The sequence below is a fragment of the Carassius carassius genome, chromosome 4 (genome assembly GCF_963082965.1).
Source record: "Carassius carassius chromosome 4, fCarCar2.1, whole genome shotgun sequence".
Lineage (NCBI taxonomy): Eukaryota > Metazoa > Chordata > Actinopteri > Cypriniformes > Cyprinidae > Carassius > Carassius carassius.
This window is the reverse complement of record NC_081758.1, coordinates 9,860,352-9,875,053: the sequence shown is the minus strand read 5'-3', so window position 1 is coordinate 9,875,053 and position 14,702 is coordinate 9,860,352. Positions and strand designations below refer to the sequence as shown.

General features: G+C 40.1%; 1 pseudogene; it reads right to left on the bottom strand.

Moving 5' to 3' along the window:
• LOC132134273 (proprotein convertase subtilisin/kexin type 5-like) overlaps nt 1-14,702 on the bottom strand; it is a 57,897-nt pseudogene that overhangs the window by 24,056 nt on the left and 19,139 nt on the right.

The window sequence follows — 14,702 nt, the reverse complement described above, 5'->3', positions numbered from 1 at the left end:
ATCTATTTAATTTTTTGAAATAATTAAAATATAGTGAGATAACACTTTCATGACTATGACTCTTTGTCGACATCTCTGTTTGAAACCTGCAAATTTAGTTATTTGTGGAATTATCTTCTTTACATGGGTTGTGCATCGGCCAGGCTCCTCAGCATGAATGAATTAAATGTTTTGAGGTGTATGTTTGGGCTGTCAGTCAATGCACCAGTGTGGATAATCAGTGTACTTCGGAATTACAGATAGTACATCTTAGAAATATGTCCAAAATAAAAAGTTTTACATTGCAAGTGCATTAGCATGGTTTAAATCGTATTTATATGACCGCCATCAGTTCGTAGCAGTGAATGAATAGATATCATATCGATCACAAGTGCAGTATGGGGTACCTCAAGGCTCAGTACTAGAGTCGTTACTCTTCATGCTTTACATGTTACCCTTGGGAGATATCATCAGGAAACACGGTGTTAGCTTTTACTATTATGCTGATGATACTGTAACGTATCAGACCCCAACCAGACAAATTAAAGAGTCGATCAGGACTGTGGCTGAATTCCTCAAAAAGGCAACAGGAGGTTGTAAATCATTCCTAGTGCCACAGTCAGAAGCAAGATAACCAACCAACCAACTCTTTTGTCAGAGAATGGCACAAGAAATGTCTTTTAATGAACTCAAAAAGACTTATAAATGAATATCAGTCCATTGCTTAACTCCATATTTATGTATATGTAACCCACACATTTGACTATCATGTTTCTAATCACTTATTGTGTATGTCTTTAATAACTATTGGATAGCTTAAGGATACATATTCATGTTTAGTATGTATGTGTTTGAATCTGTTAGCTTGAAACAGTCCTGACCATCAGTTATTTTTCAAATGTATCATATTCTTGTTATAGGAATCATGTCCAAAATTAGACCCTGCAAGAGCGGGAAAATTCGGACCACATGCTTGATAAGATAACATATGATTTATGATACCCTGAGCAAAGACAATATCTAATTGATCAAGACAACATTTGAGGTGTGGCCAAAAGGCCAGTTTAAATACTCAGGACACAATCAAATTCTGCTTTTAGCTTTCAGCTTGCATTTAGCTTTTGCTATCAGTCATGCCGGCTTTTAGCTTTAGCTTGTAGCTTTGCTTTTAGTTTTCAGCGTGCTTCGGCCTGCACGCCTGCTGCTACTTTGGCACGATGAGAAGAAACACAACCTAGTCTCGTCAAACTTTACTTCTGTTATTCTACTTAAGTTTCTTTTCTTTTCCGTTTGAGAGTTTCATGTTCTGAGTTAAGTTTTATAAAGCTGTGTCTCCGAGTATGACCTCGAGTGCCCGTTCAACTTCAACCAGCCCACACAACTCAGCATCGTCAGCCAACGCCCAGCCACAGGCTTCCCAAGACATCACTTCAGCGACTACTGAACTTCCAGCCAATCAGCGACATTGGGAAACCCCCTTTCAACGACACCAAAGGGAACCCCTTTACACAGGAGACGCAAGTAACTTCTCCAGACATTTGTACTGGTGTATCTAATATAATTTTAACCTCATTCAGGAACTCAATGTGAGGGTTAATTAAGTGATTGGTGGCTGTTCATGTCTATGCAATTTCACGTATCGCTGTAAACTTGGGATTTCACATTTTCGTTCTCTTAAACTCATTCTTCCCTAACTTTCTATCTTCCTGCAACTTGTATGAATGTGTAAGTGCATGTGCTTATGTGTCAGATTAGTTTATATGTCTTAGATTTAGCTAATAAAGCCTTATTCATATTGAAAAGAGAAGTATCTTGTGTTTTGTGCTTACAAGTTAATGTCTTAAACTGCCGATAGAATGCGGTCTAAGACTTGATGGTTGCCTTGTCAATTCTTCATCATCAGTTAGGAACCTATGTGTGCTATTTGATAGCAACCTTTCCTTAGAAAGCCATCTTTCTAGCATTTGAAAAACTGCATTTTTCCATCTCAAAAATAGATCTAAAATATGACCGATGCACTCAACGTCAAATGCAGAAATGTTAATCCATGTGTTTATGACCTCAAGGTTAGATTATTGTAATGCTTTATTTGGTGGTTGTTCTGCACGCTTAGTAAACAAACTCCAGTTAGTCCAAAATTGAGCAGCTAGAGTTCACACTAGAACCAAGAAGTATGACCATATTATCCCGGTCCTGTCAACACTACACTGGCTCCCTATCAAACATCGTATAGATTTTAAAACCTTGTTTATTACTTACAAAGCCCTGAATCATTTAGCACCTCAGTACCTCAGCTCTTGTTACATTATAATCTTCCACGTCTGCTGCGTTCTCAAAACTCAGGCAATTTGATAATACCTAGAATATCCAAATCAACTACAGGCGGCAGATCCTTTTCCTATTTAGAGCCTAAACTCTGGAATAACCTACCTAACATTGTTGTGGAGGCAGACACACTCTTGCAGTTTAAATCTAGATTAAAGACTCATCTCTTTAACCTGGCTTGCACATAACACACTAATATGCTTCTAATATCCAAATCTGTTAAAGGATTTTTAGGCTGCATTAATTAGGTAAACCGGAACTGGGAACACTTTCCATAACACCCGATGTAATTGCTACATCATTAGAAGAATGGCATCTACGCTAATATTAGTCTGTTTCTCTCTTATTCCGAGTTCACCGTAGCCACCAGATCCAGTCAGAGAGTCACTGCAGTCACCCGGATCCAGTGCGTATCCAGACCAGATGGTGGATCAGAACCTAGAAAGGACCTCGGCAGCCCTGAAAGACAGTGGAGAGCAGGACAACTAGATGAGCCCCAGATACAGATCCCCTGTAAAGATCTAGTCTCAGATGACCACTGGGTCAAGACCATTCAAACGGATGATTCTTCTGCACAATCTGACTTTGCTGCAGCCTGGAATTGAATTGCCGGTTTCGTCTGGTCAGAGGAGAACTGCCCCCCCCACCCCCCGATTGAGCCAGGTTTCTCCCAAGGTCGAGGGGACCATCACCATGCATCTGTGGCCTTCCTCATCTATGCTTGGCAGGGACCTGCGTTCATGCAGGTGACAAATGCAATAATCTTGTTTAATTTAATGCAGTAAAAACACAAATGTCCTCACAAACCGAGCTGTTTCCTTCTCATGGTATCAATACAGCGTTACTCACCCTGTCTCAGAGCAGTGCAGAGCCACTGTCTGTGCCTGTTATGGCTGCCCTGTGTTGACTTCCATGAGCCATATCCCCGTCAACACGTTTAGCCACACTGGGGCAAGGTGCCAGTCTATGAACTTCGCCGAAAAACAGCGATAGTGACTGGAGATATGCTATGTCAGTTCCTAGATTAGTGGAGAGATATTCCAGGCATATTGCCCTGGGTGTTGGACATAATAGAGCACATGTATTCTCTTCAGTTCAGATGCAGACCACCCTCGTTTCAATGGCCTGGTTCCGTCACTGACACTGCTTCAAAATGCCCCTGTTTTGAGACAAGAAGTTCTCAGCCTGCTCGCAAAAGAAGTGATAGAGGCAATCCTGGATCTGAGACCCATCAACAGATCACTTCACAAGGGCACATTCAGGATGATGACTCTGAAGCAGATCTAGGCACAAATCCATCCTGGGGACTGGTTTGCATCCATAGATCTCAAAGATGTATACATATATATTTTGATAGCGCCATGTAACAGATGCTTTCTGAGGTTTGCTTTCGCACACCTCTGGAGCAACTAGGGGTTAAGTGTCTTGCTCAGGGACACATTGGTGTCTCACAGTGGATTCGAACCCGGGTCTCTCACACCAAAGACATGTGTCTTATCCACTGCGCTAGCACCACCCCAGGCCCAAAGCAAATTTAATCGAAGTAAATGCAGTGCTTTCCCTTCTCAGATCTTTATCAGTTTTCCACCTGGGTCTTCTGCACATGCGGCCACTACAGCTGTGGCTTGGAGATTTGCATGCGCTCTCAGTGGATGATTATTAAATTTGCTTTGGGCCTGGGAACTGCAGTGTGGCTCTGGCCGAGACGGGGCTACATGCCTTAAACTCTTTCCACCTCATTTAAAGAGCAGGCCTTGTCTTTGCCCACTTTGTCTTCCGAGCCGTCGACCTTGAGTGACACCAAGGCTCATGAGCATTGTTTGCCCTGTCAGGGCTTTAAGGATTTACATCTACCGGTCAGCTATATTTGGACAGTCTTGAGTAGCTCTTCATGTGCTTCAGTGGCTGTACTAAGGGATAAGCAGTAGTAAACCAGAGGCTTTCTCACTTGATGGTGGACGCTATTGTGCCGGCTTATGCAAGACATGGACAGGAATGTCCTCTCAAAATCAGAGCCAATACAATGAGGGCTATTGCCTCTTAATGGGCCTGGTCTAAAGGGATGTCTATTCGGGATATATGCTATGCAGCCGGCTGTTTATTTCAGAATACTTTTGCCAGGTTTACAAACTGGATCTGGCATCTGGATCCCTTGACATCTCAGGTGCTTTCAGGTTAGTGACTAGCCTCACTTATCCCTCATGTTTATTGCAGTGCATGGAGATTGGGGCACAATTTGTTACTGCATATAGCTGTTGCTACTGTTGTTGTGTATGCCTTGTATTCAGTGCAGCCACTCATTTATTCATTAATTGGTCTAGCTCCAACTATCAGTTGCTCCTAGTGGCATCGCTATTTTTTGGGAATTGTGTGTTGTTCTACACCATGCTTGGTGTGGTTTTAACAATTGTTTCAAGATTCACCACGTTCACACCGGGATTGTATACTGTTCCCTCAGCTTCACAATGTGAATGAATGTTTGAAAGGGAACGTTTCCAGCTACTGTGTGAGTGGAAAGGAGACATTGCGAAGATCGCCGTGTTAGCTGGTCAATCAGTTCTTCAGTGTTCAGTCTTACATTCTCAGGCAATTGTTGCTATTTGCATGTGATTTGCCTTGATTAGTGACACTTGGATGGTTTATTAACTGCCATTATCCTATAAGGCTTCAGGATTTTGGAGAAGAGGAGGAGTTCCCACCTCAAATGCCTCACAATGTCTCATTACTTCTCTCAGGGAACAACAGTAACCAGAGACGTTTTTCAATAAATCACGCTACCAATGGTGATTAAATCTAACCATTGCAAAGCTCAGATCACATCAACCTTGCAAATTATTGTAAATTGTTATTATTATTATTATAACACTTTCTGAAAATGTTAACAACATCAGCATTGCATAACTACATGTATTTAATGTGTAAGTGTTATCTGTAGCTTTCAGTTTAACCTTTAATTGTCATACCATTTATATGTCATAGAAATAATTTTTTTTTAACCACAAAAAAAGTGGACTCCTACAACTTTTTCTAAAATTACATTGAATTATTCCAGCTGAAAAGGCTACAAATAATTCGCTACCTGCAGCATCCAAACACGCGATAGCTGGGACTACTTCTTTATGAATACAGACATGACATAATGACGCAAAGATGACAGACCTGTACCACTCAAATTATAAAACATTATCATAAACTCACTGTTGTGAATTGGTTTAAACTAAGGAGATGAACACTGATTGCTTGTGTACTTGCCCAATAATCGATTTTGGATAATTTAAACCAAAAAACAAACAAACAAAAAACTAAAACAAAAGAAAACAAAAATGTATTTAAACTTTAAGTACACTTTGGGTATACACTGTAATAATTTCAAATAAAAACAACATTTAAGTCCATTTTAGAACATTATGTTTCCACAATCATTTGTCATGCCTTTATAGATGCACACTTGTTTTTATGTGTTGACTAAGGTTCTAAAGTGCATGCAAAGTATTTACATTATTTGATATTGCATTTAAATGTAAGATTTTTTTTAATGTACTAAACTGCAATGTCATCATTAAAGAACATAGAATAATTGATTTTCTGTTGAGAAAAACAAATTAACCAATAGACTGTAACAATCTAAATAATCATTAAAGTAAAATCAAGAACTTCTGACACAGTCAGAAAAAAATTAACTTTAAAATTGACCTTTAAAAGTACCTTATCTACAACCAAAAGGTGAAAGCAAGGTACCTTAGAGTGGTAATATGGACCCTTGAGGTAATACTATAAATGTTTTAGTGATAGAATAATGCCACAGTTCCTAGCTGTTGTACCCCTAAAGGCACAACTTTTGCACATTTTCTTTTGAGAGTGAACCTACAAACAGACAGCTCAAGCTTTATTGTAGTCATTTTGTTTTCAATCATTTTACTTGTTGTACAAAATCTTCAATAACTCTACAGTTTTTCATTAGAAGAGCATCCTTTGTTGAACTTTGCTAAGAGCAATTTTAAAATCTGTATTGTTAATTCTCCAAGGTCTAATAAGTTAATTATATTATTTCCTAACTTTAAACGTTTCCTGATTAATCATCAGTTAATAACAGGCTTTTCCAAAGCTAATGGTTGAATTGAATTGTTAAGCACTGTGGTTAAAAATTTATATCAAAGGTCTCTTTTGTTGTAGCAGGATACTAAAATTAATGTCATACAAATGACTGCAAATGCGCTCAAGATTTTTTCTTGAGAAAAAGCTCTTCAACCCTTCTCCTGGAGAGCCAATATCCTGTCGATTTTAGCTCCAAACCTAATCAAACACTCCTGAACTAACACATCATGGTCTTCAGTATGACTTTTTTCTGAAAATCACAGCAGGTGTATTTAAGCAGGTTTGAAGTAAACTTGACAGTGGGTCTCTAGGAGCAGGGTGGAATATCTCTGCAATAGAGTTTATATGTCTAAGACTGTGTGTGACTGTGACCCTGCATAGAACAAGCAGTTTGAAAAATGGATTGATACATGGATAGATTTTAATATGAAGTCATATGACATCAAATTCTTCCAATACCAATTTATCTGGACTATGCCATGAGACAATATTAACATCTCCAGAGCTATCAATGAGCAATCTCTAAATAATATATTTTTCACTCTGCAGTGCTGCTCTTACCACTGAGGAATGTCTGGGCAGGGCAGACATCCTGTTCATCCTGTTGTGTATCACTGTCCTGTGGTCCACTGCATGTCCTGCAGTTTGAGTGACATTCCTCACACTCCTGAGAATCTTCATCACCATAGAAACCATCGGGGCATTCCCGCACACACTTCCCATCTGCAGGGTACAGTATATTAAATACATGAAAAATATTGTCTATTTGTGTCAAATGATCAAAATTGGTTTTAAAAATGTTTTTCAAAAGTTTCAAGTTTCATTAGAAAACATATAATAAGACCCTTGTTTAAAGTTTTATATTCTGTGTTTCTACATATGGTAGTCTCTGCATCTAAAGTTACAAGAATGAAGTGTGCTGATGTGTAGATTAACATACTAAAGAACAAGAACTTAATTATGATTTTAAATTAGTTAAGTGCATTGACTGAAGTTTGTCCTGAAAGTGCAAAAAAAATCACATTTTGTTAACCACCTTCTCAATGGCACACAAAGCCGTTCGATTTTCAACTGTGAAAATCACAGTCAAAAGATCTCCGGCATAAAGCTGTGGACAGGCAATAAACTGGATATATATATATGTGTGTGTATGAATGCCTATGTGGCAAAAGCGGAGAGCTGACAAGACAGAAGGTTATAGTCTAAGTGTAACCTGCCCCCAAAACACCAACTACGCCACCCTGGGACTCTCACCCAGAGAATGATTTTATTTATTTCCTAATTGCAATGTTACTAATCACTTAAGGACACACAGGTATGTATACAATTCAGCCAGAGATGAGGTTCAATTTTTAAAAGTAACAAACTTTATTTCAATAAGTTTTAAAACAAATTCTAGAACACATTCATACTTTAGGGTGGGGAACAAATTGTTGTAAGGGAAACAGGTCAATTTAGCTAAAAGGGAATCATTTAAGATTTTAAAGGGAATTTGAACCGAATCACTGTTTCACAGCTGATCACTGAGATACCCTGCGATTCACTGAATGAGCCGTTTAACATCAAATCTGTGCTGGATATTAATATCCAAAGTATAGTGAAAACACTATCAATTAGCACAGTAACAAGATCGACAGTTTAAGACATTAACTTGTGAGCACAAAACACAAGATACTTCTCCTTTCAATATGAATAAGGCTTTATCAGATAAATTTAAGACATATAAACTAATCTAACATATAAGCACATGCACTCACACATTCACACGAGTTGCAGGAAGATAGAATGTTAGGGAAGAATGAGTTTAAGAGAATGAAAATGTGGAATCCCAAGTTTACAGCAATACGTGAAATTGCATAGACATAAACAGCCATCAATTACTTAATTAACCCTCACATTGAGTTCCTCAATGATATTAAAATTATATTAGATACTAGGGGTGTAACGGTACGCAAAAATCACGGTTCGGTACGTACCTCGGTTTTAAAGTCACGGTTCGGTTCATTTTCGGTACAGTAAGGGAAAGAAATGCAAACATTAAACTGCAGGTTGTTTATTACTATACACTTTTAAAAAAAATACTTTTTAATTAAATATATATAAAATAAAAAAAGAATAAGAAATAAAATACTGCTGCAAAGTTCTCCTCTAAATAAAATACTCTCAGTCTCAAACCAATATCATATAGTAAAATATAATGTAAAATATAAATAAATAACTATGATTACAGTGCAGCATTACCAATCCCAGCTTGTAGGCCTGCTTCACCAGAACCGTGCCGTACCTGCTGCTGTAGGTGATAGGGAGGCCGCCAACAGACCAAGCTCTTGTCTTCATGACAACAATATCCATACTTCATGTCGAGCATAAATATAAAGCCTACTGATAAAGGACACCGTCAACAGTATTGACGGCAAAATAGACTATGTTTGACAGGTGCAATATTTGAAAATCAATAATTATTCATTTCTTTTTGAAATTACATTTATATCTGAATTTATGTTAACCTATAGACTTTCAAACATCAAAGGGTCATGAATCAATATGTATTTGTGTACAAAATGACATAAACATATTTTCCTATTCTATTTTGCCTGGAAACGCTTCCAACACGCTTGCATGTCGCGTGAAAAATAGGCGTCGGTTCTATTTCTAGCATGCACGCATTTTCCTGAGATGAGCGTCTCACGCAGACAGTCTGCAAGCTCTAACCTGTTAACATGGGAGCCGAATTAAAAATGGACACGCCACGCAGCTGAGACGCTTAAGCCACGCAGCCAGTGTGTAGCCAGCCTTACGCCGCCTTCACACTGGCAGTTGAAATCAGCTCCGTAATACGCAATACGCCCCCAGTGGACGGTGTACACAACGGTGAAAAGTGTCGGAAGCCTCGGAACAGAGTAGAACAAAAATGGCGGAAAGGTTGGAAAGGCTGACAGCGCGACTCCCTGAAATCCTCACCGTTGTTCAGACGCAGCTCACCCACCAGGCGGTGAAACTCCCCGTACTGATACCTCTCTGCCAGGTAGTATTTCACCCACATGGATCTCTTTTTTTTTTGCTTGCTTCTCCAGTATAGGAGAGCAACAGCAAGAGCATTGACAAGTCTACGATTAGCCTTGATATAATTTTCTGGCTGTATGTGAATTAGCGGGAAAATGGCCACAACATTAAATTGTACAATATTTAAATATTTAATTATTTAATTATTTAATTGTATTAACTGCATAAATTACGTTATAAAATCATTAAAATGAAAAAATGACATGACAACTTGTCGTTATAAAATCATTATTTATTTTATTAAAAGTTAAGAATTCAGGTTTGTTTATCAGTACCATAGCAACGCCAACTTCCGCTGGAATTGTCGGATAGGAACCGTCCGTAGCCTTTCGCAAGAGTTCAATTTTTTGAACGCATCCGGATGGCCAACGGACACGATTTTTTTCGCACCGCACTCGTTCGCACCTGGTTCGGACCCATTTGCATTCGGTCGGCGAATCTCCATAGAAAATGAATGACTTCCGGTCGTTTCGCTGCCGTGTCGGAGCGGACTTCAACTGCCAGTGTGAAGGCGGCGTTAGAATCAGCTGCAGGGTGGGATTTGCGCTGAATGCGGAGACTTCCGCCACTTAATATGTTCGTTTGGAAACACGAAAATGTACTTGTTCCGCGCACAAAATATTGCACTCTGCCATTCCGTACACACGTGCACCGTACCGAGAGCCCTGTACCGAAACGGTCCGGTACGAATACACGTACCGTTACACCCCTATTAGATACACCAGTTCAAATGTCTGGAGGTACTACTTGCGTCTCCTGTGTAAAGGGGGTTCCCTTTGTTGTCGTTGAAAGGGGGTTTCCCGATGTCGCTGATTGGCTGGAAGTTCAGTAGTCGCTGAAGTGATGTCTTGGGAAGCCCGTGGTTGGGTGTTGGCTGATGATGCGGAGTTGTGTGGGCTGGATGATGTTAAACGGGCACTCGAGGTCAGACTCTGAGACACGGCGTTACAAAACTTAACTAAAGTAAAAGGACAGAAGTACAGTTTGACGACACTAGGTGGCGTTTCTTCTCATCGTGGCTAAGTAGCAGCAGGCGTGTAGACCAAAGCACGCAGGAACTGCGCTCAAAGAACACTAGTGATGACTAAAAGCATGGCTAAAAGCAAAAGCTAAAAGCAGGCATGACTAATAGCAGAAGCAAAGCTAAAAGCTAGGAAGCAAAGCTACAAGCTAAAAGCAGGCATGACTAATAGCAGAAGCAAAGCTAAAAGCTACCCTTACGAAAAATAACCATGGTTTTATTATAGTAAAACTATAGTAACCCATGGTTTTTTGGCGTGTTGACTACCATTTGTATAACCACAGATTTACTACAAATACCATGGTTAAACTATGGTTAATTCAGAAAAACCATGGTTAATTTGTGGTTACCATGGTTTAACTTTAGTAACCATGGTATTTTGGTTTTATTTGTAGTAAAACCATGGTTAATTTTCATTACATTTACATTTAATCATTTAGCAGACGCTTTTATCCAAAGCGACTTACAAATGAGAACAATAGAAGCAGTCAGGTCAACAAGAGAACAACAACAGTATACAAGTGCCATGACAAGTGTCAGTTAGTCTAGTATAGAACGCATAGGTAGTTTTTTTTTTTTTTTTTTTTTTTTTTAATTAAAAAGACAAGAAAAGGAAAAGTGCTAGTGTTAGTTGGTTAAGTGCAGGCGAAAAAGATGAGTCTTTAGCGGTTTCTTGAAAATGAGTAAAGACTCAGCTGTACGAATTGAGATTGGGAGGTCATTCCACCAGCTGGGCACAGTCCAGGAAAAGGTCCGTGAGAGTGATTTTGAACTTCTTTGGGATGGTACCACAAGGCGTCGATCACTTGCAGAGCGCAAACTTCTGGAGGGCACATAAGATTTAACCAATGAGTTTAGGTAAGTTGGTGCCGTGCCAGTGGTCGTCTTGTAGGCTAGCATCAGTACCTTGAATTTGATGCGAGCAGCTACTGGTAGCCAGTGTAACCTGATGAGGAGAGGAGTAACGTGAGCTTTTTTTGGCTCATTGAAGACAACCCTCGCTGCTGCATTCTGGATCAATTGCAGAGGCTTGACAGTACATGCAGGAAGGCCCGCCAGGAGAGCATTACAATAGTCCAGTCTGGAGAGAACAAGAGCTTGGACAAGAAGTTGGGTTGCTTGCTTTGACAGGAAGGGTCTAATCTTCCTAATGTTGTATAAGGCAAACCTGCAGGACCGGGTAGTTGTAGCAATGTGGTCTGTGAAGCATAACTGATGATCCATCACAACTCCTAGGTTTCTAGCTGTCCTCGAAGGAGTAATGGTTGATGAGCCCAGCTGTATAGAGAAGTTGTGATGAAGCAATAGGTTAGCTGGAATCACCAGGAGTTCTGTCTTCGTAAGGTTAAGCTGAAGGTGATGGTCATCCATCCAGCTAGAGATGTCACTCAGGCAGGCTGAAATGCGAGCAGCTACAGTCGGGTCATCTGGTTGGAATGAGAGGTAGAGTTGGGTGTCATCAGCGTAGCAGTGATAAGAAAAGCCATGCTTCTGAATGACAGATCCTAATGATGTCATGTAGATTGAGAAGAGAAGTGGTCCAAGTACTGAGCCTTGAGGAACCCCAGTAGCAAGGTGGTGTGACTTTGAAACATCACCCCTCCAAGACACACTGAAGGATCTGTCAGAGAGGTAGGACTTAACCCACAGGAGTGCTGTTCCAGAGATGCCCATCTTTCTGAGGGTGGACAGGAGAATCTGGTGATTAACAGTGTCAAAAGCAGCAGAAAGGTCCAGTAAGATGAGTACTGAGGATTTTGAAGCTGCTCTTGCTAGTCGCAGGGCTTCAGTAACAGAGAGCAGAGCAGTCTCAGTTGAGTGGCCACTTTTGAAGCCAGATTGGTTGCTGTCCAGGAGGTTGTTCTGTACAAGGAACATAGAAAACTGGTTGAACACAGCTCGCTCAAGTGTCTTTGCAATGAATGGAAGAAGGGATACCGGTCTGTAGTTTTCAAGAAGCGCTGGATTTAGAGATGGTTTCTTGAGCAGTGGGCTTCCCCGAGCCTGCTTGAATGCTGAGGGAAATGTTCCAGAGTGAAGAGAGGAGTTGATAACGTGAGTAAGCGAAGGTATGACTGAAGAAGAGATCGCTTGAAGGAGGTGAGTGGGGATCGGATCAAGTGGACAAGTAGTAGGATGATTGGACAGGAGAAGTTTGGAGACGTCCATCTCTGAGAGTGGGGAGAAGGAGGAGAAAGAGTGTGCGTCGGTCATTGTGAAGTTGTCCTCAGTCTGCGGTGTAGAGAATTGGTCGCTGATGGATCTTGTCTTATTTGTGAAGAAAACTGCAAAGTCGTCCGCTGTAAGAGTCGATGGAGGAGGTGGTGGCGGCGGATTAAGAAGAGAAGAGAAAGTCTTGAAGAGTGTCCGAGCGTCACAACAGCTGTTAATTTTGTTGTGGTAGTAGGATGTTTTAGCCGTGAAGACATTTGCAGAGAAGGAAGAGAGGAGAGACTGATACACACTGAGGTCGGTAGAGTTTCTTGATTTCTGCCATTTCCTCTCTGCAGCCCTGAGTTTAGAGCGATGTTCACGGAGAACCTCAGACAGCCAGGGGGCAGATGGGGCAGTGCGTGCTGGTCTAGACAACAGTGGGCAAAAGTTGTCCAAGCAAGATGTTAAAGTGGAGCAAAGAGTGCCCGTAGCGCTGTTCGTGTCCAAAGCAGAGAACTGAGAGAGTGCAGGAAGCGAGGATGAAACCACAGAAGATAGGCGAGATGGAGAGAGTGAGCGTAGGGTAAAAGGTTTCATAAGGGTAAAAGCAAACTAAAAGCAAACATGACTAATTGCAAAAGCTAAGAAGCAAAGCTAGAAGCTAAAAGCAGAATTTTATGGTGTCCTGAGTATTTAAACTGGCCTGTTGGCCACACCTCAAATGTTGTCTTGAGTATGTTGGGAATCATAAATCATATGTTATCTTATCAAGCACGTAGTCCGAATTTTCCTGCTCTTGCAGGGTGTAATTTTGGACATGATTCCTACAACAAGAATATGATACATTTGACAAATAACTGATAGTCAGAAACATTTCAAGCAAGCAGATTCAAGCACAAACACACTAAACATGATTATGAATCCTTAAGCTACCCCATAGTTATTAAAAGACATACACAATTAAGTGAGTATAACATGATAGTCAAATGTGTGGGTTACATATAAATTAATATGGAGTTAAGTGATGGACTGATATTTATAAGTCATTTTTAGTTCATTTTGGTCCATTTATATCTAGAAAAGACAGTTTCTGTGCCATTCTCTGATATAAAGATTTCTGTGGAGACCAGAGGTTAAAAGGCCCCCCTTAGGAATTTCAGTCTGGTTCTGCTAGGTGGGGGGAAGTCAATCCAAGGATCTTGTTTATTACTCTCATGGGTTTACATGTGCTGGCCGGCATTGCATCTTGATTACTTGCCCCAAATTTGACAATCTCTTCTCTGAATTGAAATTATCAATAATTGTTCTAGTGGTGTTAATGTTGAAAGATGTTCTGTGAAAGAGTTGGTTGGTTGGTTATCTTGCTTCTGACTTGTGGCACGGAATGATTTACAAAAGGTTGCCTTCCTGAGGAATTTCGCTCATGTTTCAACCACAGTCCTGATCGACTCTTTAATTTGTCTGATTCGGGTAAGATATGCTACATTGTAATTGCTGCTGAGGCTTACCAGTGGAGGAGAAGGGAGCCACAAAGGCAAAGAGGAATCCCAGGAAAAAGGTCACCCGCGTGAACACACAGACACTAAAAAAACAACACACACCAGTGAACACAGCAAGAAAACGGGGTAGACAACAGCACGCAGGAAGGGGACCCACCACCCGGACACCAACACCACCACCTTCGGCTTTCAGCAACTAAAACAGGGACAAAAACACACAATCAATGGAGATTCACTCAAGAAATAGAAAAGCAATATATTTGAATGAAGAGAGCAAATATGTATATACACACATCTAAGTTATAAAATGCACTGTCATTCCAAGAAAAACAACAAAATACTAAATATGATTAAAGTATAATAAGACCTAATCCAAAGAAAATGAATTCAGTAATAAAAAAAATTAAACAAAATATAAATACATCTTTAACTAAGTTAACAAAAGAAAATCTGATTAAATAAACAAGTCACTGATGAAAAACAAACCATAAATACAAATTTGAGCTAAACTGAAAGCTAGCTAACAAAAAGGAAAAAAAAACCACTTAAATAAACCAAATTATAAC